This window comes from Chroicocephalus ridibundus, chromosome 1 (assembly GCF_963924245.1).
Source record: "Chroicocephalus ridibundus chromosome 1, bChrRid1.1, whole genome shotgun sequence".
Classification (NCBI taxonomy): domain Eukaryota; kingdom Metazoa; phylum Chordata; class Aves; order Charadriiformes; family Laridae; genus Chroicocephalus; species Chroicocephalus ridibundus.
Genome location: NC_086284.1, coordinates 84033967 through 84061793, shown reverse-complemented (window position 1 = coordinate 84061793; position 27827 = coordinate 84033967). Strand labels below are relative to the sequence as shown.

General features: G+C 38.7%; 2 long non-coding RNA genes across 2 annotated transcripts; one reads left to right on the top strand and one right to left on the bottom strand.

The window, feature by feature from the left end:
• The first annotated feature begins 36 nt into the window (after positions 1-36).
• LOC134518670 (uncharacterized) lies at positions 37-27827 on the top strand. The gene is made up of 4 exons (XR_010072033.1): positions 37-101; positions 8889-9016; positions 16942-17063; positions 27491-27827. It is a non-coding gene; the product is annotated as an uncharacterized LOC134518670 (long non-coding RNA).
• On the bottom strand, positions 3388-6215 carry LOC134518674 (uncharacterized). Its single transcript, XR_010072034.1, has 2 exons — positions 5649-6215; positions 3388-3694 (listed from the first exon to the last, which is right to left on the bottom strand). It is a non-coding gene; the product is annotated as an uncharacterized LOC134518674 (long non-coding RNA).

The following is a 27827-nucleotide window of genomic DNA, read 5'->3' as shown; positions in this document are numbered from 1 at the left end:
CCCGGAGCGGAGGGGCGGAGCGAGGCGGGGGGCGCGGGGCACCGGTAGCGGCGGCGACGGCCGTTAGCCGGCGGCCGTTAACCGACGGCCAGGGGGTGACGGTAAGCCACGCCCTCTTCTTCCTCCTCCTCCTCCTCCTCCTCCTCCTCCTCTCCGAGCCCCCCTTGCCCAGGTGCACCCCTTGGCAGGCAGCGGGGTGTCGGCCTGCCTCTGAAGCGGGGTTGGGCCGGGCTTTCCCTCAGGCAGAGGGCAGAGCTCGGGCCTCCGCTTCTCTTCCGTCCGTTGGGAGAGCGACGAGCCGAAGATCTTGACGAGGAGGGGGGTGTTTGGCTACCTGGGCGGTTGCGTACTGTATGGTTCAGGTGACGCTCTCGCCCAATAAAAAGCACTCGCCAAACGCAGGTATAGCTAGATGTGCGTTTCGTTAGGTAGGTGGCTAATTAGTTATAGCTACCAGAGCTGTCCTTGAATAACCTGCGGCCGATTCTATATATACCCCATTCATTTTCCATTAACGTGTTTGTTTTGCTCGATCGTTGCTTAGAAATAGGCTCACGTACAAACTAGTGTCAGAAAACTGAACAAAGACAAAAAGGTCATGGCTTTCCACTAAAGTAATTTTAGCTCGTATATGTAAAATAAATAAATTGCATTGAACAAATGAATTCCAACCTTCCTTCCTTCCCACCTAGGCAATTCTATGCTTCTATCAACTACCTGAAAGGAGGTTGTAGTGACGTGGGAGTCGGTCTCTTCTCCCAAGGAACAGGTGATAGGACAAGAGGAAACAGCCTCAAGTTGCACCAGGGGAGGTTTAGACTGGATATTAGGAAAATTTTTTACACTGAAAAGGTTATTAAGAATTGGAACAGGCTGCCCAGGGAAGCAGCTGAGTCACCATCCCTGGAGGTATTTAAAAGATGGGTAGATATAGTGCGTAGCAATATGGTTTAGTGATGGTTTTGTCAGAGTTAAGTTGATGGTTTGGAGTAGGTGATCTGAAAGGTCTCTTCCAACCTAGGCAATTCTATGATTCTATGATTCTACTGGAGAACCACTTCACTTTTCCTGCCTTAAGCAAACCTTTCCTTTGAGGAGCATGATCTTGAACATATGTTTAATCATGCTCTAGCAACGGGATAATTCATGGCCAGGTAAACCACAGTGTTGCATAGTTCACCTGTACAGACAGTTTTAGCGATGGTCAAAACATCCTAGCAAAGTAATTTTTAAACTGAATACTGGGTTTTCAATTAAATCTTAACTTCTGCAAAGAAATTAGGGTTTTTTTCCACTAAGGAACTTTCTCCATCAAAAAATCAAATCCAAAAAGAACAAGTGTATGTCCCAGACTGAATGTTTTAATCAATCAGCAGCTGAATAATAAGTGGTTTATGTTGGTGAGTTAGAAGTGAATAGTTCGGCTTCCCAGCATTCCCATTCTCCGTGGCCTAAACCATCCAGCCAGATACTTCCACAAATCAGGGACGCTTCTTACTAAGTATTGCCTCATTGCAGAAGCAGTATAAACAAGGGACACACACTATGGACAAGAATGGGAACAATAAGTATTGTGACTTACCATAGCATAATTTCAGAGTCTATTTCAGTGTTTGATACATTACCAATACCTGACCACGAGGGCTGTTTTATGGCCCACTCATTCTTTTGCGCTCTTTATATTTTCTCCTCATGCAATTGAAAAGAAATGGGTTTAACTGTCAGGAGTGTAGGCTTATAATAGCATCTGAAAGTCAGGTCTGTGTTTCTTCCAGTTCATATGTCTTCTTCAACAACTGATTTTGTAGGCTACATTTTGTTCTGAGTTACTTGAAACTCCAAGTTTTGCCACCTGTCCTGATTTCATCGTGACTTTTAATACTGGTTATTCTAAAATCTTTAGCTTCTGTAACGGGAGATCTCAGCTTCCATTAAGACTGCAGGTTTCAAATCTGTGAAAAAGAAAACTTGCCAATATGACCTCAGGATAATCAGAACTAAAAGCAGTGCTACACAGAAAAGGGTAATTTAACTTCAAAATAATGTAATAAAGGAAAACCATACTTCACTGTAGACTCAAAACACCGCCAGAACTTTTGAAATGGTCTGCAGAAGACAAGAAAACAACTTGGGCTGACAAGAGTTTTTATGTATGTTTGGCAGCACTGAACCTTACAATGAACTAGCTTACTTGGTGAACGTCTTGACCTGCTCTCTTTTTTCCCCAAGGTATCCAGTTAAAACTCTTGTCCTCACATGCAGTCTGGTATATATTCCTCTATTTGCTTGCTTAGCGGGATACCCAGACAATTCTTTTCAGCCCACTAAGACCTTTGTGCCCAACAGCTAATTAGTGTTTATCCTGTAGCTACAATATAGAAACTGCAGTCATTAAAAGTAGTTGCAGAGGCTGACATTCAAAAGAAATCATGGCAATTGACATGCAAAGTATGATTATCTTTCCTTTGGTTGTGATAGACTAAAATAGCAGACCAGAATTCAAAAGTTTGTGTCATCACCAGTTGAAGCTTTGCACTTTTCTGTAGGAAAAAAATAAATCACTATTTTCCCTCTTTCTCTTTTGATTAAATGAGAATAAGGGAACTACCTGCCTAACACCAGAAAGTAAAACTTTCACAGGAAATTCGCTTTCTTCCTTTTATCATCACATTGTGGGTAGAAACAGCCTTGCCTGGTGTAGGATATAATAATCAGCAAAGAACAACAAAATGCTGTTTCCCAGTAAGCAGATGTCAGTAAGTATTGGTCAGTTTAGCCAGGACAAAGACTGCAACAATTACTAGTCAATTGGACCTGACAAAGCATATGTAGTTCTTCTTCTGCAACAGAAAACCCTTCCAGCAAAGGTATGAGAGCAAAGACAAGACACTTTAAAATACCAGAAGCGGAAATTGGACTACCAAGAGACTCTGATTTACATAAAACTGAAAAATTTTCACCCATCGTTGGATGTGCACAGTTTTGCAAATCTTGCCATATAGCTCAATCTCTGACTCTCCTTACAGTTCCCATACTAAAAATTGTTACACTCTGAAAAAAAGTCACTGAAGTAACCCAGGGCTTTTGTAGTTTCTGTATCACAATGACTTCTGGCCTTTTTTTTCCTTCCAAATTACAAAATATCTTTATGGGGGAATATCTGTTGGGGAAAAAAAACCCAGCCTTTCAAAAGAACCGATGAAATGGGTCTTTGGAAATACAATCTGAATATCAAGCTATTTCATTCTTTCCTCTCACAGTCATAACTTGCTAAAGACTCCATTGACCAATTTCTGCCCTCAGTTACAGCATTTAATTGTCATATGTTAGCAAATCATGGCTCTCGTCTCAAAAGAGTTGATCATGAAAAATCTGAGATTTAAAATAAACAGTTGCAGGCTATTTTTATTTGCTGTGTGTATCTTTAACTGTTAGTGTACATTCGGGTCATTATTTCAAGACTTTCTCAGAATCTCCCTTAAAAATAATGAAAGCTAATATTTGCCTCTAATCACTTGTCTCCAAGGGCTTTGGCTTGAAGAATAAAGAGCAAATACTGGAGGCCTTGATATGGAACAGCAGCAGCTGACAGTATTACAGTCACATCTGTCCAAACATATTATCTCTGCATTTTGAGACCTGTGATTCTATTGTCTTCAAATGCTGATCTGGTTCTTCCAAAGCTTGTTCTATCCTGCAAGTATAAAAACATAAAAAGTTGTTAAATGAGTAATCCTACTGAGAAAGCATAAGGTTTTGTCATAAGGCCACTATAGTTGTTCCTACCACCCAATAACTTAGCATGTTCTTCATGATTTTGGCCACCCACTGCTCCCAAATTATCCTCAATGTGCTCAACTTCCACATAGCTCCAGTCATCTCCCTCCCAGCTGTCTTCCACATCCCCATTGCTTCCCTGATTTGCTCCATGGCTTCCAATTTCTGTGGTTGTTTCTAAAGTTACCTCTGGATATTTTCTGAATACTGAATATTTCAGCTGCTGCTTCTCTTTCAGATCCACAGCTCTATGAGATACTTACTATTCATCTGCTCTTGAAAGCTCTTTGATCACTTAGCTCCACTTTTCTTTGTCAGCAGATACAGCTCCTACTGCTTCACCTGCTTTATTCTGTAAAAAAGCTTACTGCCCTTCTTACATTTATTCTAAGGGAAGATGCTAAGCCAAACAGCTTTCATAAATTTCTCCTAATGCATATCATAACACAGCTTTCTCAGCTCTAATCATCATCTAACAAGTGGCACCTTATGCAATGCATGATCAACGGACAAAAAAAGAAAGAATTTTCAAACTGCAAGTTATATAAACTTAGCTGTTCACTTTGTGCTTTGTTATCGGGACATTTTCACATCAATGGCCTAGATTGTTCTTAGCCCCTTACTTATCTCCATAGTGACGTTCTCTTCTTCTGTATCAGATTTTATCTTAAACTACTTTTAATTGGGCAACAGAAAATGTCTTTTGGTGCTGAGAAACCTGGAAAACTTGTCACTATTTTTCCAGTCTGAGCTTCAATGGCTATGTTTCAACTGCAGTAAGGAATCATTTTGCTATTCTTGTAGTTATGACATGTTACCAAACTTCTGTGTATATTTCACCTCATAATGCTGCAATTTTCCCAGACAGCTTACAAAGTACCCTTCAGGATTCTCATATCTAAAAAGGTACTATCTGGGATACGTCGCTTATCCTCAGCATGAATTTTCTGCCACATAGCAGTAGCGAAAATGATCTACTGAACATATTTTTGTAGGCACTGTAGGTATTGCTGTGGATGAAAGGGCCAGACTAGGTGATTTCTTAAGATCCTTTATAAATCTTATTTTCTGTAATGCTACTATTATTCTAGATTTTGTCACTGCCAGAAGTTTCTTATGGGTTTCACAACAGTATAATGCTTCTTTACCTAGACTTTTTTTCCATATTAAATCATCATACAGTCACGACTTGTCTTCCCACATCAACACTTCTCTTGGACTATAAGTACTAGCATTTATGTTCATTATGGAAATGTTTCGAAGATCGGGTAAGTTAAAACATCTTTTTTGATTTGTGATTTTTTCTCCTGTAGTAAATGATAAATTTACCTTGACTGACTCAGTAATGGATTCTCATGGAGAAAAAAACATTCTAAACCCTCAAGAATTGTCACATACTAAAATCTTGCTGTCCAGCCAGCTTTTTTATACATTTGATTCCTTCTCAAGATAAGGTCTCAGTTCCTTAAGCTTCTGTTGCAGCTTATCCCTGTTAGGGATCTCCAAGTTGAAGGAAGTAATTTACTTAGTAAGAAGCAGTCTGATTCCCTTTGTTTTGTCCTAACAGTTTAGACTGGGATCCTTCAATTTGGGTTTCCTGGTGACTCATGAAACATTTGAATTTTTGCACACAGATTTAGTTCCTACTACTAGGTCATTTCTCAACTTTTTCTAGGAAAACAATCATATTCTGGTTTAATTCCTTTGTTGTTTCAGATTTTTTTTCAAGTGTTTACAGAACTCCTAGTTTCCACAATACCTCTTATTTTAATTCCTTTTCACTGTTCTTTTCCTTTCTGCCATGATTTTGCCCACTTGAGTGCCAAAGGAACAGTAGCTCATAAACTTCATTCTTGAAAACTGCATCTCACCTCTAGTACCGGGGCTTTCACCTCTGATTCCTCCAGTTAGTCAACCACCAGTCTTCAGCATCTTCTGTGTTACCACTTGCATAAGTAGATAATGGCAAGACAGCAGACTAATCTTGGAATTAAATGTTCTTCCTAAGTATGTATGTAAAGATTGCTGTTGCTTCACAGAACACAGGCTCTAGGGACTGCACTATTGGAGAAAGAAGCATATCAGTGCCAAACTAAGGTGGAAGGAGAGAGCAGATCAATGTTTATCATCCATTCAGATATCAGAGGCGAAAGACCAAAACTGCCCAGAAAACCATTTTCTACCCCTTTAAAAATAGCCTAGTTCAAAATAAAAGATCAAAGACTTCAGTCTCTTTTGCAAGACTAAAGCTTCTGCTTCAGGCTAATTTAGATTTAGAAAGTTTTAGCTTGTCTTTCATGCATTTTGGTTCTAAGTCTGGGCAGCCACAGGGCTCCAGCTTAGCCTGCAAGCCTGTCTGCTTCTTCTCCACTCTGATCTTCTACTAAATCAACACATCACCATGCTGTGTCTCAATTCTGTCAAATCACATTTTCCAAAAGAAAACCATTCTGCATGGGCATTTTTGACTGGCAAAAGATAAGGAAAGAGAAGCAAACAAGAGAAGAAAAGAGATCATGATCTGAGACTGCAGTCTTTCACATCATACTTTCACAACCACAGGCATCTGCTTTTGGTGTAGTCGGAGGCGGAATGTCAGATATCTCTGTTAGATTTGGTCTGACCCTGTATAGCCTTTCTCATGTGATTACATTCCTATATTCTGACAGCATAGAAATCCAGGGTGTCAAGTCAAAGGAAAGGAAAGTCTCCCCTAAAGCAGACAGCCCCTAGCCTATTTTGAAAATCACAGGGTAGATTGCTGTGATGTTTGCGATGCTCATTCTCCTAGTATTATTGTACTACTGCTACTTCAAAAGCAAGATAATGTATTCAATTACAATAGACTTTCCGTCAGCTTTGGGTAAAACTCGCTAAGGGAAGATTTCACGAGCTGTTCTTGTTGTTTTCTCTTGCTGTGGTTATGCAGTGAGACCCAAGAAGACTTCCTCGCTTCCACATCTCAGTGAATACTCCATGTCAGGACACGATCTGCACATGGACCATTAAATATCAACTACCTCTTGATAAAAAGCCCAAGCACACCAAAAGGAAGAGATCTGAAGTACACTGTAATAGCAAACCAAGACTGAAAAAGAGCCCACCTATTACTGAGTCAAAGCTTCCTTTCCCCTTCCTGTTCCCACAGTATAATTGCTATAAATGCTGCTAGTTATTTAAGAAATGGGCATAGAATCTTCATATAACACCAGACAAAAATATAAAAAGATTAACAAAGTAGAGCAGAAATAAAAATGAGAAAAATATTTTTTTTCAAAAAATGAAATATATTAATTATCCCTACAACTTTGCTATACTCACAAGCAAAAATGATAGAGATACATCAAATCCAAATTAAGTGATTTTCTTTGATATTCAAAAAGGTTCTCCATGGCAGCTTCTTTAAACCTTTTTTGCAATATTTGGGGGAAAAAAACCTCCAAATCCAACAGAAAATACTTTTTACCTACCCTTGTATTCTTTCCAATTGATAAGTATTAGATTTATTATTGAAATTCTAACTAGAGATTCAGCAAAGAGTGAAAGAATATTTTTTCCATAAATATTCTGAAGAACATGGAATCAACTTTGCCGCAGTGTTATTATTTGAGACAGCTGTAAAAGGTGTGTGTTTTATTCAAAACTGATGTGAGAATATTTTCTTCACTAGACAAAGACAGGCATGCAAATCAAGTTTCACTAACGTTGGCTTAACAAGTACGGAGAAATAAAAATTACATGAAACACAACAAGACTCTACCCCTAATCCACCATAAATCACTCCACCTTCAAAATGTTTCTTCATGTTGCCTGTCTTCATATATAAATCTAACCAAATGAAAGCTACACCACTAATATTTGGTTCTTTTTGATTATTCCAGTCTATCATTTCAATGATAGCTTCATTAGTTATGTTCAGGGTTGGACACATTGGGTTTTATTTCATTCTCACTCCAGGGAGAAATTACAGTGGCTTGTGTTTATTAGCTTCGTTCTCATTAAAAATAAATTCTTTCATCCCACATGATCAGGTGCAGACTTACCATGGAGTGGAAGGAAGGAGAGCGACAGATCAATACTGACTGCTCTGGTGCTTGCATTCCCAAGTTTTGTAAAGTAGGAACAGCCACTGGCTGAGACTGCCAGTTGGACCACTAACCTCCTCAGTGAAAGGGTCATTGACTCGTAAGGGTGAAATATACATTGAAAACACCTCTATTTTAAAGTAGACCTACTTAAGTGTTGCATGTGATATCACAATTGTTATGGGATGCGGTTTGTTTAAAAAAAAATTAATACATGATCAAAAAGAAATTATTAAAACAGACTTAAAAATACAGCAGCTTTTCCCACACAGCTTGGCAATTGTACAACTGAGTACTGTTGCATCACACTCTGAAGTTTTTCGACAAGATTAGAAGGAGCTAGAAACTTTCAAGTTTATATATGTAAATCTGACTTTTCAAAAGCTGAAAGCATTGGTCATACAGGTCCAAAAAGCACGTCTACATCAATGAGGTCTTGCATAAATGGTAAAAAAAAGAGTGTATGTATACAAACCTGCTTCCAACCAGCCACACGTTAATGTTCACTTCTTCTATGGGGCTAAGCAGAGGGGAATAAATATTGAAGTAGTACAACATGTTGGTGCATATTTCTGAAATTATTTTAAAACATTTTAAATTTCTCAGTAGTTTTGTTTCAGCATAATGGTGTAATAATAGCAGATCCTAAAACTACTACATGAGTTTGCTTTCTGATCTTGTTTTGTATTCTAACTTCAAATTACTCATGAAGCTCTGCTCTAATATTCTGTGAAGCATATCAATGAATAAAATTACTCATAAATAAAATACATAATATGCATCAGTTGAGGAACTTTATGATTTGGATGAAGGTTAAAGCTGTGCATGTGTGTGTATATACTTATTGCCTTCTGTTTAAGGTCTATTCTCATCAAATCATTCTCCAGGGTTCATGTATTATTAATATCAAAACAGGACACCATCTTTTCAAATCTTCTTTAAAATCTTTAAATATTTTAAGAGTCTTCAAATCTTTTAATTTTTCCCCCTGAAAGTCTATAAGCTTGTTTCGTGTTTCTGCTCTAGGTGAACCTGCTTTGTCCAGGGGGTAGGACTAGATGATCTCCAGATGTCCCTTCCAACCCCTATCATTCTGTGATTCTGTTTCCTGCTCATCTTTATGGAGCCATCTCTCCAAGGAAAAGGAAAATAAGGTACATATGCGGTTAAAAAGAAATGAATGATAAATCTCAAGCCATTTCTCGCCAATACGAAATTCAGAGAAACAGAGATCTTCTGGGTTCTTCAAGAAGTAAAAGAGTAAAATATCCATGTTCTGCCCCTTTATCTATCTTGTTCCTATATTTCTCTTGAGTAGCTATGTTGGAAAGTCCGCAGATCTCCATAAATTCTATCATTATACCCATGGACACAATCACAGCACAGCTTTTGCCAGTGGATGCTCCAGTGCTAACAAAGGGGCAAGGTTCCTCTCTCCTTATGAAAGGTGAAGTTAAATTGTTGCCACAAGCAAATATTCTGTATCAGGAAAGGTGAAGTTAAATTATTTCCATGAGCAAATACTCTGTATCAGTAGCCTTGGCAATCTAGCGTCAACGACATAACATTTAGCTTTGTTAGAAAAGCAAAAAGTACATTTGCTGCTTAAAATGTGCAATTGAATAGTACAGACAGCTGTTACAGCAGCATATATAGCCTGAATCCTCACCTCCAGCTTGTCCCTGCTGTTCTAGCGGTACTGGTGAATACCAGGGTACTGAGAAAAAAGGAAGGGGTCACCAGAGCGAGGGAACAGCTGAAAATAGAGTGGGGGAAAGAGAGACGTATTCCTCCCCATGCTTCTTCACAGGCCTTCTGAATTCTCTACAACATTCTGACATCCACTTATCTTCACCTAAATCTTCTCCTCTGTCCATCCCCAACACATTAACACCTCAAAACTTCCTAAATCCCATGGTCTGACCAGCTTTCCCAGACTCCAGAACATCACTGACATTTGCCAGCCTTGCCCATATGCTTCCTTTTAGCACTCCAAACCCTTTCTGCCAGCTCTCTCAAAACTGCCTTTCACCTACTTGCTGTGAAAGAAACTGTGAGCCAGCTCTTGATCTGACTCGCTCTGTGGAGGAATAAGACCCATACTCAGCACAGTGCTATAAAATCCTTCTGTGCCAAAGTTTGAAGATCTTTAATTGGTGATAAAGTTTAATTGCATCTGTTTAACCTAGTATGTCTCTCTGTAGAACTCTGTTCACAGCTTTACCACTGCAACATTTAAAAGTACTATTTTCAATAAATTCTTTTCCCAGTGAAAAGTCAGCACGATCTATATTTAAAGCCGCACAGAATGCATAATTTCAAATACTTAAACTATTAACCATTAATCAAGTGCTATCCAACTAAGCTCTGAGGTGTTGTGAACTCTCAGTCCCCCTTTGAGATATCAATATTATAATCATCAGAAGATCTTAAGTTACTTCCAGCGTTGTGTCTTGGAACCTGTTTTGATCATTGGTTAACTAAGGCTTCTTAGCTATGGGTAGGAAGAAATAAACTTCAATAAGCCTGGTCAAATCATGGCCATCCATTACCACTAGGAAGAGTTAAAGGCAGAAGTCAGGGCTGTAAGGTTAAAAGGTCCTTTTGACTGGCACAGGTAAAGAGATGTGCTCTGTTGACTAAGGAGAAAAAATGCAAGACAGTGGAAATACTGTTAAGGTTCATGTCAAGAATGTATATACTGTCTGCAAAGCTCAAAAAGAAATGAGATGTTTTTTTAACCACGAAAATCTGAAAAAATCAGGAGGAGGAGGGATTTTTCAAACTGTCATCAGAAGCCTACAAAAGACTTCTAATGCTTCATGGAGTCTTCAAATCTATTGGAAAAGCAAATGTACAGGATACAGCAATCTTATATGCCAGTGAATGAAACACATTCAAGAATTTTCCTTTGCACCAAGACAAAGTAGCGTGTGATTAAGTAAAATCTTTTAGCCTCCAAATCTGTGTCTGCATGCAAACCGCCTACTGGTAATGACCCCCAGAATGATGATCCAAGAAGTATTTGGGGCAAGCACTATCTGGAAGGGCCAAGATCACACCAGGGCACAGTTTAACAGTTTGTTAGCATAAAGGATTATGCTCTAAAGGTCAGCAGTACTCTCAGCCATGCTGAAATCTCCTAGCATAGCCACAGTTATTCCAGGAAGTTATGGCAATGATTTCTCCCCTGCCTTGTCCCCCTCCAACCCTCCCACCCCCAAACAAGCAAACAGGACGGCCACCAGTGAAGTGACTATTTTCAATCTGATTTTCACCAGAAGATGTCTGAAAACACAAAGGTGGGAAGCAAGCTTGGTGAAAGTGAATGAAAAGAGTTTATTAATGTAAGGAGAGGAAGGAGTCAAAGGATTAGAAGAAAAATAAACCAAACTGTAACACACTCAAGGATCTGGAGATGGAGTCTTCTGGAAACTTAATTTAAATGCCAGAAGACTGCCAGAAAGATAGCAGTAACTGAAAAGGTCTATAAATGGGGAACAGCAAACCTGTCTGATGCAAGAGAGAAAGCAAAGATAAGAAATCACTGTGGCTTTACCAAGAGTTTTTCAACAACATGAGAATTAAAGAGAAATCACACAAGGCACAAAGACATCCCTCCATAAGTATGAAGGAATCAATATAAAGGATTAACACACAGGGATAAAATCAGAAAGGGTTAAGTGACATAGCAAGGGGAAAAAAAAAAAAGAAAGAAAACCAAAATACAAGCTCCATTTGCATACCAGGAAAGGAAAACTCTCTTGGAGTTAATTCTGATTTTGACAAACTGATTTATATCTGAAAGTGCCTATATCCACTGACTCTCAAGGAAACAAAGGGCAAAATTAGGTATTTATGTTTACTGCCAGGACTCTGATAGACAGTTCATTTTCAGTGGTTAAAAGGGATTGCTCTACACAGAAAGAACAGAGAAGAGAGCTGAGAGGTAGAACAGAAAATTCAAATAGTCAAATGTAAACATTCCTAGAAAGTAAAATGCTTTTGACACAGTCATCCTTATAGCCAAAATAGTGAGATGTGTACTACTAAGATTGATGATAAGGTGGGTGGAATATTGGCTTGCTCATCAGGCTCAGAGGGTTGTGGTCAACTGTACAAAGTTGAACTGGCAGCTTGCTACCTGCTGCATGCCTGAGGGATCAATGCTAGGGCTAATACTGTTTAATTTCTTTATTAATAACCTGAAAAATAGGGACAGAAGTGCACACTCAGGATGTTCACGAACAATAGCAAATTGGGAAGAATGGTTGATACACTGGAGGGCAGGCCTGTTATCCTAAGGAACCTCAGCAGGCTGTAGAAATGGGCTACCAGGAACCTCGTGAACCTCAACAAAGGCAAATGGCTGGCACATGGAGAGCAATAAGCCCAGGCACCAGTACATGCTGGGGGCTGACCAGATACAATGCAGCTTTGCAGAATAGGACCTGGTGTTCCTGGTGGACAACAAGTTGAATATAAGCCAGGAATGCACCTGGAACGCATATAAGCCAGGAATGCAGCCAGTGGCATCCTGGGCTACATTAGCAAGAATGTGGCCAGCAAGCCAAGGCAAATGTTTTCCTCCTCCTCCCCTCAGCGCTCATGAGACCCCTTCTGGGGTGCTGTGACCAGCTTTGAACTCCCCAGTACAAGAAAGACACTGACAGCCTGGACTGCACCCAGCAGAGAGCCACCAGGATGCTTAGAGGGACAGCACACATGATGGAAGGGGAGAGGATGAGAGAACTGGGCTGGTTCAGCCTGAAGAAAAGACAGAGGGATATTGCTGCTCTCTCCAACCACCTGCTCGGATGTTATAGAGATGGTGGAGCCAGACTCTTTTCAAGGGTGCACAATGATAGGATGAGAGGCAACAGAGACAAGCTGGGATGTGGGGAATTCTGACTAGAGGTAGGAGAACCTGTTTCACCTTGGGGTGGTCCAACACTGAAACAGGTTGCCCAGAGAGGCTGTGAAATCTTCATCCTTGGAGAGACTCAAAACTCAACAAGACCCTGACCTGAGCAACTCAACCTAATTTGATCTACTTTGAAAAGGAGACTGGACTAGACAACCCCCAAAGTTCTCTTAAAACATATGATTATGAAAAAGTGCAGACTGTTTTTGAAGGCAATCAAGAGATGGATCTGATGGATACCCGAGAGGAAGCATCCCTTTCCTTTCTCAGAAACTGTTTCCTTTGATAACTATTAACCTGCCTGTGCTAGAAACCATTCCAAATTCTAAGTGGATTTCACATCAAATCATAACATAAAAATATTCCTTCAAGGCAGTAAAACCTTGGCATGCCTGTGTCCTGACTCCTCCCTACCTGTCAAAACATAATGGCAACCAAAGTGAAGCCATGACAAGCCTAACATGCACGAGAGGCAAAATCACCTTTTCCAGCAGCCTGAAAATTAGAGATCTTCATTGTCACCACTTGAAATGATTCTTGTTCTAAAAGCATCTAGAGAAGTCTCTGTGCTTAAGCGGGAAACCTTTTTCCCACTTTTTACACTTCATTAGGAATCTTTTACCTATTCCCAACAGTTCCAATCACCTGTGCAGCATGGAAGGGTCTCTGTGCTTAGAATTGGTCTATTAATTTAGATTTTCTAGTTATAGAATTAATGTTCCACACGTAAGTGCTTTGTCAGTGACAGGTGCTTCAGAATTATTAACAATAAGCACCTCTAATGAGCACCATACTAAACTACAGTACTCCAACGATGACACTGAGGACTGGGGGAGAACTCTTTAATATTTGTTTGTTCCCTACACGCTTGTCCAGTATAAAAAAAAAATCAGACACTTTTGTCCAGCAAACCAAAGGCCATTAAGGCAAACCAAACTTGCTGCTAAGGGTGGTCTGTTTTCTGTAGGTATAAAAATTCTGAATTTCACCCAGTGCTGAAAATCTACAGTAAGCCTACAGACAAAAGGACTGATTTTCTTTTCTCTAGACCTGAGTGTAATTGCTTGGGTACAACAAAATTTCACTTCCTGCTATCAGGTCTTACACAATTCCAAAAACTAGTTTCAATTTGTCATTCTTTGTCCTGTTTTTAATGATCAGAACAAAAATAAACTATACATTGTTTTCTTCAGTGTAAGGCTGTATATTCTAATCTGGTTCTGATCACAGCTGCATGCATATTCCATTTCAATAGCACTGCTGAAGAGAGACAGAGAAGCAAGGAAACATGCAGTCTTTTTTCATTAAATAAACAAATTGGAACATGATGTAATATTTCAGTAATATTTCCATTTTTTCACAGTTTCAGAGTTAAATCCTTGACTGCAAGGTCTATGGGACAAGACTACTTCCCCCCCCTTATTTATAGTAAAAAAGTTGTACATTATGGACATTATCTGTTAATTGATGTCTTAGTCCCTTTCATTTCAGTAGGAAGCCATTGAATTATAAAACCATACTAGCTGGGCTGCATTCCGCTACAAAAATAAAAATTTCAAATCATGTAGTTTCATGGTCAAACTTTTTAGATCCATAATACACAGAATAATACACAGATAGAATAGTACACAGGTACCTGGACTTGGATTTCATTATTTTCTTCCGGAGTAACTCTGGAATTTCATGCAAAAGGTTATGTGCTCTAGCTAAACTCTTTAAATCACCCCTCCCTCTAGAAAGAAAATCAAATGCAACAGTTCCACAAATGGACATGGACAGAACAATTATCTCATTAGGGGGAGTGCTCTGTGTTCTCATGAGAAGGAAACATGCCTGTGTTCTTTCAGTGTTTTAGCTGAGGCCAGTATGTGCCTTGCCTTTCTACAGGAGGAATTGGTGGAAGATCACCGCCACCACATAGCTTTATAAATCTGCTTGCTTTTCCTTCAAGTTTTGTTGTTTGGTTTTGTTTTTTTTTTTTTTCTTGAAAAACAGAATAATCCTTAGGGTGCTGAAGAAGAGCTGTGGCTCCAAAAAATATTACTTTATTTTCCCCGATATCCTTAAAAGCAGGGGATGGTGATGCATCCCTTCTCCTGGACAACCTGTTTGCTCCACCTCCAGTCACCACACAACTCAGCAAAAGGGCACTGGACAAAGACTATATAGAGATGTTGCACTTGTCCCACCTCTATAAAGATGAAGGATACAGGGGCTAAGCATGAACTGTGAGATGTGGCAAGGGACCTACCAAGAAGGGAATGTAACTTTTATTTCTATTTTTACCCTTTGCAAAAACATTCTTGTATTATTAAAATGAACATTCATAAAGCCTTCAAAATCATCTGGAATACATAGGAACAAAATTTTATTGCTTTTTTACTATTTTGCAGGCAGGCCTAAGGCCTGCACCTGGAAGTAGTGTCAGATTAAGATATAAAAATGTCAATCCAATTTTATTGCTGGGAGTATCTTAATTTAGTTTGTTGGGAACACAGAAAAGTCCTTCAGTGTTTTTCCAAAGGCAGTTTCGGCACTGTATTGTCTTACCTACTTATTTTTTTTAATGCAAATATTTACATTTTGTTTTTATGTATGTAATCATACCGCAGTCAGATTAGAATGGCCCAATTACTTTTTACCTCATTGTCATTCTATGATGACACTGGTACTGTAGCTTGTGATACCGTAAATGAAGCAGTATTTAGGATTCAGATGATAAAACTCTGATCATATCCAGGAGGATCCTTTTAAGCCCATTTCAAACTTACTGGCTTGTTATTCCTGAAAGGTCATTTCAGATTCAAGTAGTAATCAGTTCACAATATGTTTAACGAAAGAAGAGTAACATTAAAGTAATTCTGTTATCCATGAAACACAGTGCAGCGGCTGAGGAAGGAATGAAAAAAAAAATGAAAGGAAAAGAGACTGTCTTAAAATACATGAAAAGAAAAAGGGAACCAAAATGGAAAGAGAAACTCGGCTGAAAACTCCATTTGTAGGTTTCAAGAAAAAAAGATTATCTCTAATTCTCAACAATGACTTGCAGACCGCTTGCTTGGATCACAATACAGCAGACAGCCCTACACGACTAAGCCCTTTAAACTTGCCTGTATTGTTTACCTTCTCTAGTCACAGAGATTCAGCAGGTCAAATGTCTGTTTTTGAGAGCCTAAAGGGATCGTTAAAAGCAAAATTAGTCAGCAAGCTTATTTATTGCAGCAAGTTAAAAATTAGCTACTTTGTGGCTCAAATTGCAAGATAAGCAGAAAAAAGGGGCGCAAATTTTACCTATAACCCATGATTTTTTAAATGGACTCACTGAGACGCAAATGCAGAATGCTCACTGCTTCTCTGTGGAACCCAGATCTCTTCTTGGAGGTATCAACATGCTGATAGAAGTCTAGCTTGATTCTCTCACAAGTTTCCTCATATTTATTAATTTCAGATCCAACAAATTGCATTTTAGATCCAACAAATTGCAACTAAGCCCTGAAAACTAAATTGGGTTCTTTCCAACTCTGTAATATTGCTTCTAAAGCCCTCACAGATGCACTTATCTATACCCAAAATGTTTTTAGATGATCCAAGCAGCTTTATGAACATTGATAAATTGAGAGAAGAACACAGTATTCCAGAATGCTATTCATTCAGGGTATTTTGTCCAAGGGACATATCCTATGGGACTCGAGGGAGGGAAATTACATGCAAACAGAACAAATTCATCTTGTAAATGAAGTTATTACATATGGATGGAGCTGATGTAATGTCCCATTCACTATGCTAGGGATTCCTATTCAAGCCTGCAGTGTAAAATAAAACTCCTGTCACAGGGGGCAATGGTGGGATGCATATTGTGGTGATACCCAAAATGGGTTCAAAATCACCAAAAACACAAGAAACCATGAACCTCAATTTCATCTCATGATGGCTCTGACCACTGGATGACAAAATATAAAGACAAGTCTGCTTTCTTCCCAGTCAATGGTGCTTGGAGTTTCTGAACTTGAACACTTTTCTTCACATAATTATTTAGAGAATGTGACCCTTATTCACAAATTGCTTTAAGACGGTGCAGACAATGAATTTACTACTTCTTACAAATACTGAGTCTTACACATCCTGATGCATGCCTCTGCTTCTTTTTACCGTTAGAGCAAAGAAAACATGTACACTTCTTTGAATTTCAAAATCAGAAAACAAACCTTCACACCCTCCCGTCTCCAAAAAGAACTGTATCACCTCTTCTGATTCATTCTATTCCTCCAAGGAAAAAGGTATGTGTGGGGGGAAAGATGTTGCCTGTCTTGTTCTTTCTGTGTTTTGCCTTGTTTTTTTTTGGTTTTGGGTTTGTGTTTTTTTTTAAATGTAATTCTGGTCATAGTTACACCAAAGGAAACAACAAAAAGCCCCAGAATCTCAGGAGGGAGAGGACCTTTCAAAGGTCAGAATTAAATGATTTTCATAAAATAGTATTTTTAAGAGTGACATTTTAACGGCAGAAAAATTCAGCATAACGGAACTGAGAGTTCTAAAACACGAAATAGTGGAGGACAGGGATTTGCCCGTAAAGCTTCTTTCTTGGCCAGGCGTGGGGCCACCTACTGAACTGTCTGCGCTTCCCAGGCTCAGAGAGCAATGGAATCTCTCAGGGAAGGCATGCTAAAATGGTTTTACTGTATAAATTCCTATCTGAGATGCTCTGCTGATGTATTAAATGATCACCCACAGCTTTTATACCTGTACAGATTTTACTGTAGATGGAGAACTTTAATGAAAAAAACATGAATCACACAAAACAATTTAAATCTAATTTCCCTCTAGGTGTTACAGGCAGTAATTCCTATTGACCTTTAATTTTTTTAAAATTATTAAATTAACAGCATTAATAAAATGTTAGTCATTAATGTTTTCCCATTATTCTGCAGAGAATAACTAGCAATTCACAAGCGCTACAGGCTTCTGTGATTTATCCAGTCTCACAGACTTAATGGATGTGATTAAATTATTTTATGCAGGGTAAACATTTGCAGTGTTTCTCTTCTTGCTCCTGTCCCAACTTAAGCAAATAAACTGACTGCCAGCATCAGTCTCATGCTTCTCATGTGAAACCTATTGTGAACTTTCAAAGCCCAGTACTGTAAGAGAGAACATGATGTACTTCTAAATAAATTCACAGATTAATTTGCTTAAGAGTTTTGAACAATTAAGGTTATGGCCCCCATCATTTGTCTACAAAGTATTCTGTGGGAAACTAAATGCAACTAGAAGAAAATCATTCTTCCCTTTTTCTTTCGCTTTGCTTAAATTGGCTCTCCAGAATAAAGTATTTTTCCCACATCCATTTTCACTACACAAATAGTTTTTCTTTCTTGGAATTTGGAGGGAATTTTCAGGAAATAAAATGACATCATTTTTGTGTTGTACTTTTGTAATAAAAGGTTGGCTTTCTGGAATGAGGAAATAATCCAGCATAACTGAATGTGGATTGGTGTCAGAACTATTTATTTAGCATTGCCTTCCTTCACATGCATCTCCTATGGCATTGTCAGATCCTTGGTGAGACTTCAATTTGGATGTGTATGCACTGACTAAAAATTTCCTTCAAAGGATTATTAAAAGCCTTTACTTATCAATCCTTAAAACCCTTAAATCCTTAAAAACTTTCTAATTTGTTATGATTACATGAATTATTAAAGATCATACAACCAGTCATTCGCAAAATCAGGAACGGACCCCAATAGTATTTGGATTTGGCTTCCTATCCTAGTATCTCAGATAACAAGCTCCTGCCCTGTGCACACACTCACTCTGTGCCCTTGTGTGCCACAGCGCAGCTTTAAAATAATTAAGATTTGACCTGGTTGGAGAAAGCTGGAGGGCAAGTTGTGAAAGAATCTGTTTCAAGACTATCTCTGCACTTTCAGAATTTGGTGTCTGCTCAGATCCAATTTTTACCCAGAATATTTTGAACAAGTTCCATTAACTGCTTCCAACTCAGACAGTGGTAAAAGAAACACTTTCACTGTTACAAAATACGAGCACTTCCTCCCAGGTCTCAAGCAAAAATGTTTACACTTTGTAACTTGAAATTTGTCACATAATTATTGCCACACGATGCACTGTAGAATAATACATTTTTTTCTAAACCAGTTATTCAGTTGAAATTTGAATTTCAAATGAGTTTATGAAAAACACATACCAGAATTCTCAACAGCTTTTCAAATTTCAGATATGACATACTACATTCATTGCCGGAGACATGTTTAAAAGCAGATAGAGATTAAAGGTGAAGTCCTGCACTTCTCTAATCAATAGCAGGCTTTCCAAGTGGCCTGGGCTCTGTGCTTTCTGCTGCTGTTGATGTTGTAAAATGCATGCCCTGTTTCCAGTAACAGTGGTGAGATGGCAGTATCTTGCCTGCGGCTGCAGCAGGGGGATACACTGGGGTCCACATTTTTCTTCTTGAGTGTTTCCAAAAGACAGCCATTTCTTACTCCCAGATCACCCACCAGAAAGACCTGATGAGAGTCATGAGAAACCTGGGGCCTGGTGCTAATGATCCCTCCCCTAAATCTCTTGCTTCTTACAATGACTTCCATTACACATTCTCTTATATTAGAATATGAACAAATTTTCTGAAATAGGCCTGTCCTGCCTAATCAAGTTAGCAACCAGCGGATAGAGTAAGATCTTCCTTTTTCCAGGGTTATTTGTTTGAGGTTTTTTTTTGTTAATTCAGTTCCCAGTTGGTGACCTTCAGCTGTTACGAAATACAGATGGTAGCAATAGTAACCAGGACAATTGCCTTTTCTAGACACATGGTTTCAACACTTTTTTATACAGTCTCTAGGTGGTTCTCATTCAGTGTGTCCCTCAAAATCATGGGTCAAGGCAGCTGATGCAAACTGTGGCATCCTCCTAATTAAAGGGCATTAGGTGACTGTCTTGGTGACACTGGAGCTTCACAGTTTTCCTTGGCTACCTGGGACTTTGCAAATAGAATTTAGGATGTTGCTCTTGACCTAGAAATGCATTTAGACCTAGTTATTTGACTATCCATGTCTCTCCTTTCACAATATCAGTCAATATTAGCAAAGGTATCCAGCTTCTACGTGTTAAAAAAGGAGATTTTTTTTTCTCTCTCTCTGAAATTCACTCTCAAATGCCATTTTTAAAATGGATACTCCTATTATTTTGAACTTTTAGGGCATACCATGAAGATGATGTTTCTCTGTGCTTTCAATTAAGGGCAGAGTAGGTGTTTAAGTAGGAGTTAATTAAGTCCTTTGGTGGTTTGGTTCTTTTTTCTTTCCTTGGGGATGAGAACATACCACCACTTTTGTTCTCAGTTGGGTTCCAAATTTTCACACCTGTCAAAGAGCACAGATTGGGGCAGGCCACACAAAGAATAGTGCTCTGATTACCAGCCCCCAGGACGGAGTGGACAGAAATATTTTTCCATTGCTAAATACATCTAAAGAACGAAACTACCACAGCAGCGAGGCCCCTCCACCTAAAAAGTCTGGGCTTACACAAATGCCCTCCACCTAACTGAGACAATCCTGCTGAAGAGGAACATTCAGGGAAAGAAAGTGTGATAGAGCTGGGCTTGATGGAGGCAATCAGTTGTGTTAACAAAGCTGCTGATGTTCATGCTAAATGAGGTTCAGTGAGCAAGATATTACCAAGGCTGATAAGCAATATTTCCGTGAGCACGTTGGCAGTAAGTGGGGCAGGACAATACTGGAATGTGTCTCACAGAGAAGGAAAACTATTGGTAGGTAATGGCTGGAAAGCCAAGAGTGCTTTTTTTTTCTGTCACAACTTTCACTAATAAAGACCTGTGATGAGGTGTTTAGCACATCTAATGATGGATGCCACTTCTGACTAAAATATTAGAGAACGGGCTGGAAAGTTCTTTTCTGCTGAAACGAGCCTCATGAACTTACGCCAGGGCACTTAAAAATAGGAGCTGAAATGCTGCTAGAAAAATGAGAACTGAAAGAGGTGAGGCACTGAAATCAGAGGATCACATTGAGTACTTGAAGTCAGTAGAAGTATTCAAGGGTTGTATCTAACTATGCTTAAGTCTGCGTAACTTCAGGACTTAACCTCAAATATGTAATATAAGCTGAACACAGGAAATAGCACTTGTATAATGGCCTGTAACAACACAGAAAACTTTACTCATGAATCCTGCTTTCTTGTTTACTTTTGCTTGATTTTCATGCTTTCTCTCCTTTTAAAGTCATCCAGTAAAATTTCTCCTCTTAAATGTAATATAAGATTTTTCCCTGTCTTCCTAGATCTGAAAATTCTCCAAAATCGGGGATGCAGCCAAATATTTCAAGAATGTGCCCATTCAAATAAAGCTGGGCTATAAAGCAAAGAAATTCCTGCAAATGAGAAGCAAGCTGCCATTAGTGGTAGGACGCATCTCATCAACATTTACACATTTACAAACTAGACTTCTAAAACTGCACTAGCCTCCCTGACTCCCTACACAGCTCCCATTTAGAGTCAGTGGAGAAAAAGCCCAGCATTTCTTGGGGACAAATAAACTGGCTTCTTTTAGATAACTTCATTAGGATGAAAGGAATACTGTTGCAGAATTGCCCCTTGTTTTTCTGTTGCCTATGAAGCAAATGTGGAATGATTAGTATTTGTCTGATAAATGCCACCCTGAGTGTTAATACAAAAACATTGTAGTTGGAGTTCTGTCTGATTATTAATAAACAGATCCAACAACCAACTTTCCTTGACTTTCACTGGGACAAAAGATGCATCCATGAATTTAGAATGAAGCTTTTTTGGTCCAAAAGCAGCAGCAGAATAAGTAACAAAATGAATAAGCAGCAGAGTCAGTTCATCCCACCTTTTCAAAGGTAAATTCAGTTAAAATAATCTGTACCAAACTTCTTTATTTTATGGTGATATTCAGAGACTCATACTAATTATTTGTTTTCCACTTTGTCTCCATTTAGGCTACTATGAAACAGATGCTAAAATCTGTTTCTGAACAGCTATGAGCTTTGAGGAAGTTCAGATCTGCCCATTACATAATTTGCATGCACAATATTATTTCTAGGATTTTCCTTAAGTGATTTCTGTGCTTTTTCTCTTGATTGTTCTAGCTCTTGTAAGAAAGATAAATATGCCCCTTCTGATTTGCTTGTTTAACCTGATAAGGGTCCACTGAGTTTAATTTTCCTTTCATACATTTGCTAATAAGGAGACATTAGCAATCAGAAGATAGTCCCATTAAGCATTTCATTCACTCCGGATAGAGATGTAGCGTTACAGTTCTCTAGTAGCATTGGCCTTGTTCAACAGATCTTAATGAAGGATTGATTTTGATGCCATCTTTAATGAATACATGAACAAAAAGATTAAGTCTTTCAGTCAAGCTTATCTGAGACTCTGAAAATAATTGAAAAGCTTAAGGTGACAGACTGAGACAAGACTACTCCAATGTAACCAAGCCACTAAAAATACCAAGCTGCCAATACAGCTATCAAATATTGATGGAGCGTTTGCACAGAAGAAACAGAAGTGAATATTTGTTTCAAAATTAATTAGGATATATTCCAGAATGATCGGTTGCTCTCTTTCACACTTTGTACATACTCAAGAGATCTCAATAAAGCCACAAAATACATCTAACAAGTGCAGATGCTGCTGCTTACATGATAACCTGTTCAAACTGGGGCAGCATCTACTTGTCCTGGGTAGCTTTAGACAATGTGGAATGAGAAAAGACAATGGAAAGCGGCACCACAATTTAACTAGATTTTTGAGTCTTTTAAGAACATAACTGCTATCTTCTAATCTTCTATCATCAGAGATTTATTTTTTTTTATTTAACTAAAACCAATATAATTTAAAAACATTACTTTTCTTAAGTTCTGTGTGCTTTTTGTTAAAAGTCATGTCATGATTTAAGTATCAAGCCTGAAAATAACAGAGATAAAATGTATTTTCCAGTTTGAGTGAATTTTCTTTCTATAATAAAAAGTCTTCACAAAACTAAATTTGCAAATTTTTCATCTATGACTATTTCTTTGACATGTACTGTGACTTAAAAAATCCTTCTACTGACCTGACAGAGTTTTATCTTTTGAGGTCTGTCTTTCGAGGTCAGAGAGTGATATTGCAGCAATCCATGAGGGTGAGCTGCACACAGAGAAAATAATAACAATAGGGCTTAAATGGTTTCCCTTGCTGTGAACCGGGTAGGTCTAACCTAGCATGGAAGCAGTGAAACAAATATTTAAGCAAAGAATCAACTTTTCTTTTTGCTTCATATTGAAGTGTTTTTTCCTTCTCTTTCTCCCTCCCTTCTTGAGTCCAATGGTCCCAGTGGACCTACACAATTACTGAAACTGGAGAATAGCACACTTTTGAAATCACAGTCTTGGAAAAACTTATTTGCAACTATATACACACACAAGCACTTTGGAAATTCATGCAAATACCTATTCATTTTTACAGTAAAGAGTATAGAATATTTCAAATTGGATAAAAGACAATTTATTCCTTGCTGCTTTTTTTCTGTTGATCATTTTATACTTTGTATTATCTTTCATTCAACTGAAATCTAAAGATACTAGACTGACTATAATAAGAAGCTATCTAGTGTTCATATTACCTGATCTAGCAGACAAAAAGAAAACAAATTTTTCATTTAGTGCTTCGACACGTGCCTTGCTTAAATGCATGACCGTAAAAGAGTTTTATTTCTCTTGTGTAGAATCGTCACACACAGTCTCTTCCCAGTTCCTCTTGGTAAGGTATTTAATGTATAAGGGAACTAAAACTAAGAGTTTGGCTATGAAAATCAAAGACTCAGTATTGCTGTAAAATAACTTGATTTCTCCTGGTGAAATCAGAAACCTTTTAATGAGAAGAAAATAAAAAAAACTATTGCCTCTCTTCAAAGATACTTTATTTCTGAGAATCACCATGCAGCAGCCCATGCTTGCTGGTGACACTGCTGTAATACAGCAGAGATCTTGAAGTTCCCCAAACTCCTCAATCTGAACACCTTGGCTGTCCCTGCCTCTACCCATCCCCTCGCCTTAGTTCACACCTTTTCATGAAAAAATGGCATGAGCTTTTACATGTAATACTGGAATCATTTCTAGTCGCTTTCTTTCCCATCCTGCTTGGAAAAAAGGGCCGTTCTACTTGGACAGGTCACACAATTCAATGCTGCAAAGAGGTTCAAATGGCACTGAGTCCTCATCCTCAAGTCTGAGCCTCTCATCCTACTTTTTAGTTCTGTCTGCTTTCCCCCACCTTTGAGCTTTGCCAATGTTTCATCTGCTTGAAAAAAAGTCATTTTTGTATTCAATACTTCAGGACTGGCACGCTCACTGAGGCTCCTAGGCTGTGCTATTTTTAAGAATGAAAGGCGACAACAGCTTTCTTTTCTAGTACGATGCTAGTCTTCTTTTTCCACTTCCTCTGGGAACTCTCTCCTTGGGATTTCAGGTATCTTCTAATCTATGTCACTGTTCCTTCCCTGTCTCTGCTTGCTCAACTGGGCTTTGACACATTTCAGGCAAAGTCCAATTCTTTGAGAACTGCCTAAACTCTGCGCCTTTGTTTTCCTTTGGAACACTGAAATAGCTTGAAAGCTATTCATGTGTGTCTGATGGGGTTTTGGTTTATGGGTTTCATTGTTCCGTTTCTTTGCCATTTGTGAAACAGAAACGTCCCATCTTAAAAATACTACCAATATTACTGTCATGACAACTTTCATCTACAGTTATGTGACTTTCTCATTTGACCTAGCACAGTTGTTTGGGATACCTGTTGCTAAAGGCACACTGAATTTAAGATAATTGCAAGACATCTGCTCTGTCTTCACACAGCTCCAAATGCCCTTATAATAAGACTTTTTTCTCCAGTCTGATGAGATATTCTGGAAGTTCAGCCTCAGTCTTAATTTAAGACCCTATCTTAAATAAAATCATCCAAGATAAAGTCTTCCAGGTAAAACCTTCCAAGTCAAAACTGAAGAAATGATACAAAACATTAAAAAGAACATAACTGTGAAAACCGACTACAAATATTAGCACTAAAAGTGCTCACATACTCTGTGAACTGTACTAGGATAAGTAAAAGTGCTAGGCTTTAGCTCCTCTGGGCTAAGAGCAGCAGATTCACTCTCTCTGTGTACTGAATCCAGTACAGAGACAAAGACCTGTATGTGGGGAGGAATAACCCCAGGTACCAGTACGAGCCAGAGGACAACTGGCTGGAGGACAGCTTTGTAGAAAAGGGGGTGCTGGTAGGCAACAAGCTGAATGTGAACAGCATCCTGGGCTGCATTAGCAATAGTGTGGCCAGCAAGCCAAGGCAAATATTTTCCTCCTCCTCCCCTCAGCACTCATGAGACCCCTTCTGGGGTGCTGTGACCAGCTTTGAACTCCCCAGTACAAGAAAGACACTGACAGCCTGGACTGCACCCAGCAGAGAGCCACCAGGATGCTTAGAGGGACAGCACACATGATGGAAGGGGAGAGGATGAGAGAACTGGGCTGGTTCAGCCTGAAGAAAAGACAGAGGGATATTGCTGCTCTCTCCAACCACCTGCTCGGATGTTATAGAGATGGTGGAGCCAGACTCTTTTCAAGGGTGCACAATGACAGGATGAGAGGCAACGGACACAAGCTGGGATGCGGGGAATTCTGACTAGAGGTAGGAGAACCTGTTTCACCTTGGGGTGGTCCAACACTGAAACAGGTTGCCCACAGAGGCTGTGAAATCTTCATCCTTGGAGATACTAAAAAATCAGCTGGTCCCAGAGCAACTTGACCTTCCAACCTGAGTAACTCTGAGTGATCACTTGTGACTCTGCATCTCAGATATTGCAGAAGTAAGACCCTGTGTCTGAGCTTCTGTATTCTCTCCTTCATGGGGTTCAGAAGACATAATACCTGCCAATCTGTAGCACACGTATTTTGAGTGACAATCTCATGTGACTGGGAAAGAACCTCCTGTGACATCCATTGCTTTTTATGAGCATTGCTTTAAACAAGGGAATTCCGTGCCCCATTTTCACAGTAGAAAATTATATCAATTGTTACTTTTCCCTGTCTTTTCTGTCTTCTATTCTACTGCAAGTCTCCAGTGTTACCAAAAGAAGTTTAGAAAAGTGTGAAAATATCTTGGTCAGCTAAATTAAACAATATTGTTCATTCAGCCATGCTGAGAATCACGGATGTCAATTGTAACTCTTCAAAACTTAATTTAGTGAAATTATCACTCTTAAATTCTTTACACTAAGTGAACTTACTTCTGAGGTCCTTAATATGGATTCCACAAGCTTTTTATAGCAGTGTTATTTTGTTGGGTTTTTTTTTCCTGTTTTTTTTGGTTTGTTTTTTTTTTTTGTTGGGTTTTTTTTTTTACAGAGGAAGATCAGGATAAAATTTTGGAAAAATCAAATGTCCTTAGGGACTAGAAGTGGGATAAATGTGCAGTCTCAACAGATAATGGTAATAATCTTAACTGCTGGCACTAATCAATGCCAGAACGATTAGGAGCTACTGATATGCTGATACTGAAAAATGTAAATGAGATCATATTACGCACATATGAGGTACTGTCAGTAGAGAGAGATGACTATCAATGGCCTGATTAAGAAGATTCTGAAGAATCTCCTATATCAAAATGTTAAAAGAGCTTGTTTCATTTAGCTAAAGAAAACCAGAGGGAACCTGACTCTATGTGAAGTGGAAAGATGCTATCAGAGGTTGAAGAGAACTGATTAAAAGGCCCCAGCTGCAAAAAAAGATGAGTATTATTTTAACATGGAAATAAAAATGAAGTTTCTAGCTACGGGAGCAGTGAGGTTGCAGAACGGCTATCCAGGAGGAGCAGGTACAAAACCTGTGTGAATATCAAAACAGCATGTAAAGGAATTTGTTTGTTTTGTTTTGTTTTGTTTTTAACTCTAGAAAATGGCCTTAAAAATTAATTAAAAAAATCAGGGGACGTCCTAAGTCAAGCACTCAAAAGTAAGGACATTTCAAAATTAAATCTGCCTGCCTCTCCAGAATTTATATTACCCTTTCCCACACGCATGACTTCTGCAGAACTCTTGTTCAAAGCACAGGCAGCGCGATGGTGTGTGAAGCAGGACATGTAGAAAGAAAAGATACATGAAGAAAGTAGTAACTAGATATGGCTGTACAGAATGGGATTCTACTCTTTTCTCTGTCAAAGAAATTTGCCATGTTGCTGTTTCTAGGATGGCTCACAGCATTCTCTATAGTTTTCCCCTCGGAGAACACAAGAAGTTCAAAAAGCCTCTGTTTTTTCCTGATGTAAAGCAAATCTCAGTTCTGACTCTTCAACACTTTTCACTAAGCGAAATGAGCAAATGGGGAAATCAAAACAGGTAAGTGGTGGCCATTGTTTTAAATTAAAGGAACAATTATTCACACACAAAGGAACTGGCCTTAATAAATTAAGGATATTGAAACAATATCTATTTTTCAATATTTATTCCATACAGGTTTCTTCTAAATATGAAAAGAATAATAAGGGGGTTTAGGTTTGGTTTTTTTAGGGTCTGTTTTACTTTCCAGTCTTCATATAAGAACCACCATTAGGTTCTGATTGTTTATTTGCAGGAGAGCTCATAAAACAACTTTAAAGAATTAAAATTAATTTCATTTTACGTTTGCAGCCTCTGTCTTTTCTGTTTGCAAAAGTATAATTCAAAAGGACACCGTCACTCTCAGACACCAGCCAAAGCTGAACTTGTACTATATCAAGAAGCATTTGCAGGAGGAAGCCTTACAGTAACTCTTGTATCATAATGACCCGGATGGAGCAAGATTGATGAGGTCTGGTCCTAGAAATGTTGCCACAGGTTGGGAGAATTTGATAACTTTAAAATATCTTCAACATTTCTAGATAAATTATTAATAAAGAAACAAACAAACTAATGTTTGCTCTTCAGGTTGCTCCTACAACATTTTGTGCTTTTATTCTGCAGTGCCAAAAGAAGGGACATAAGTTAA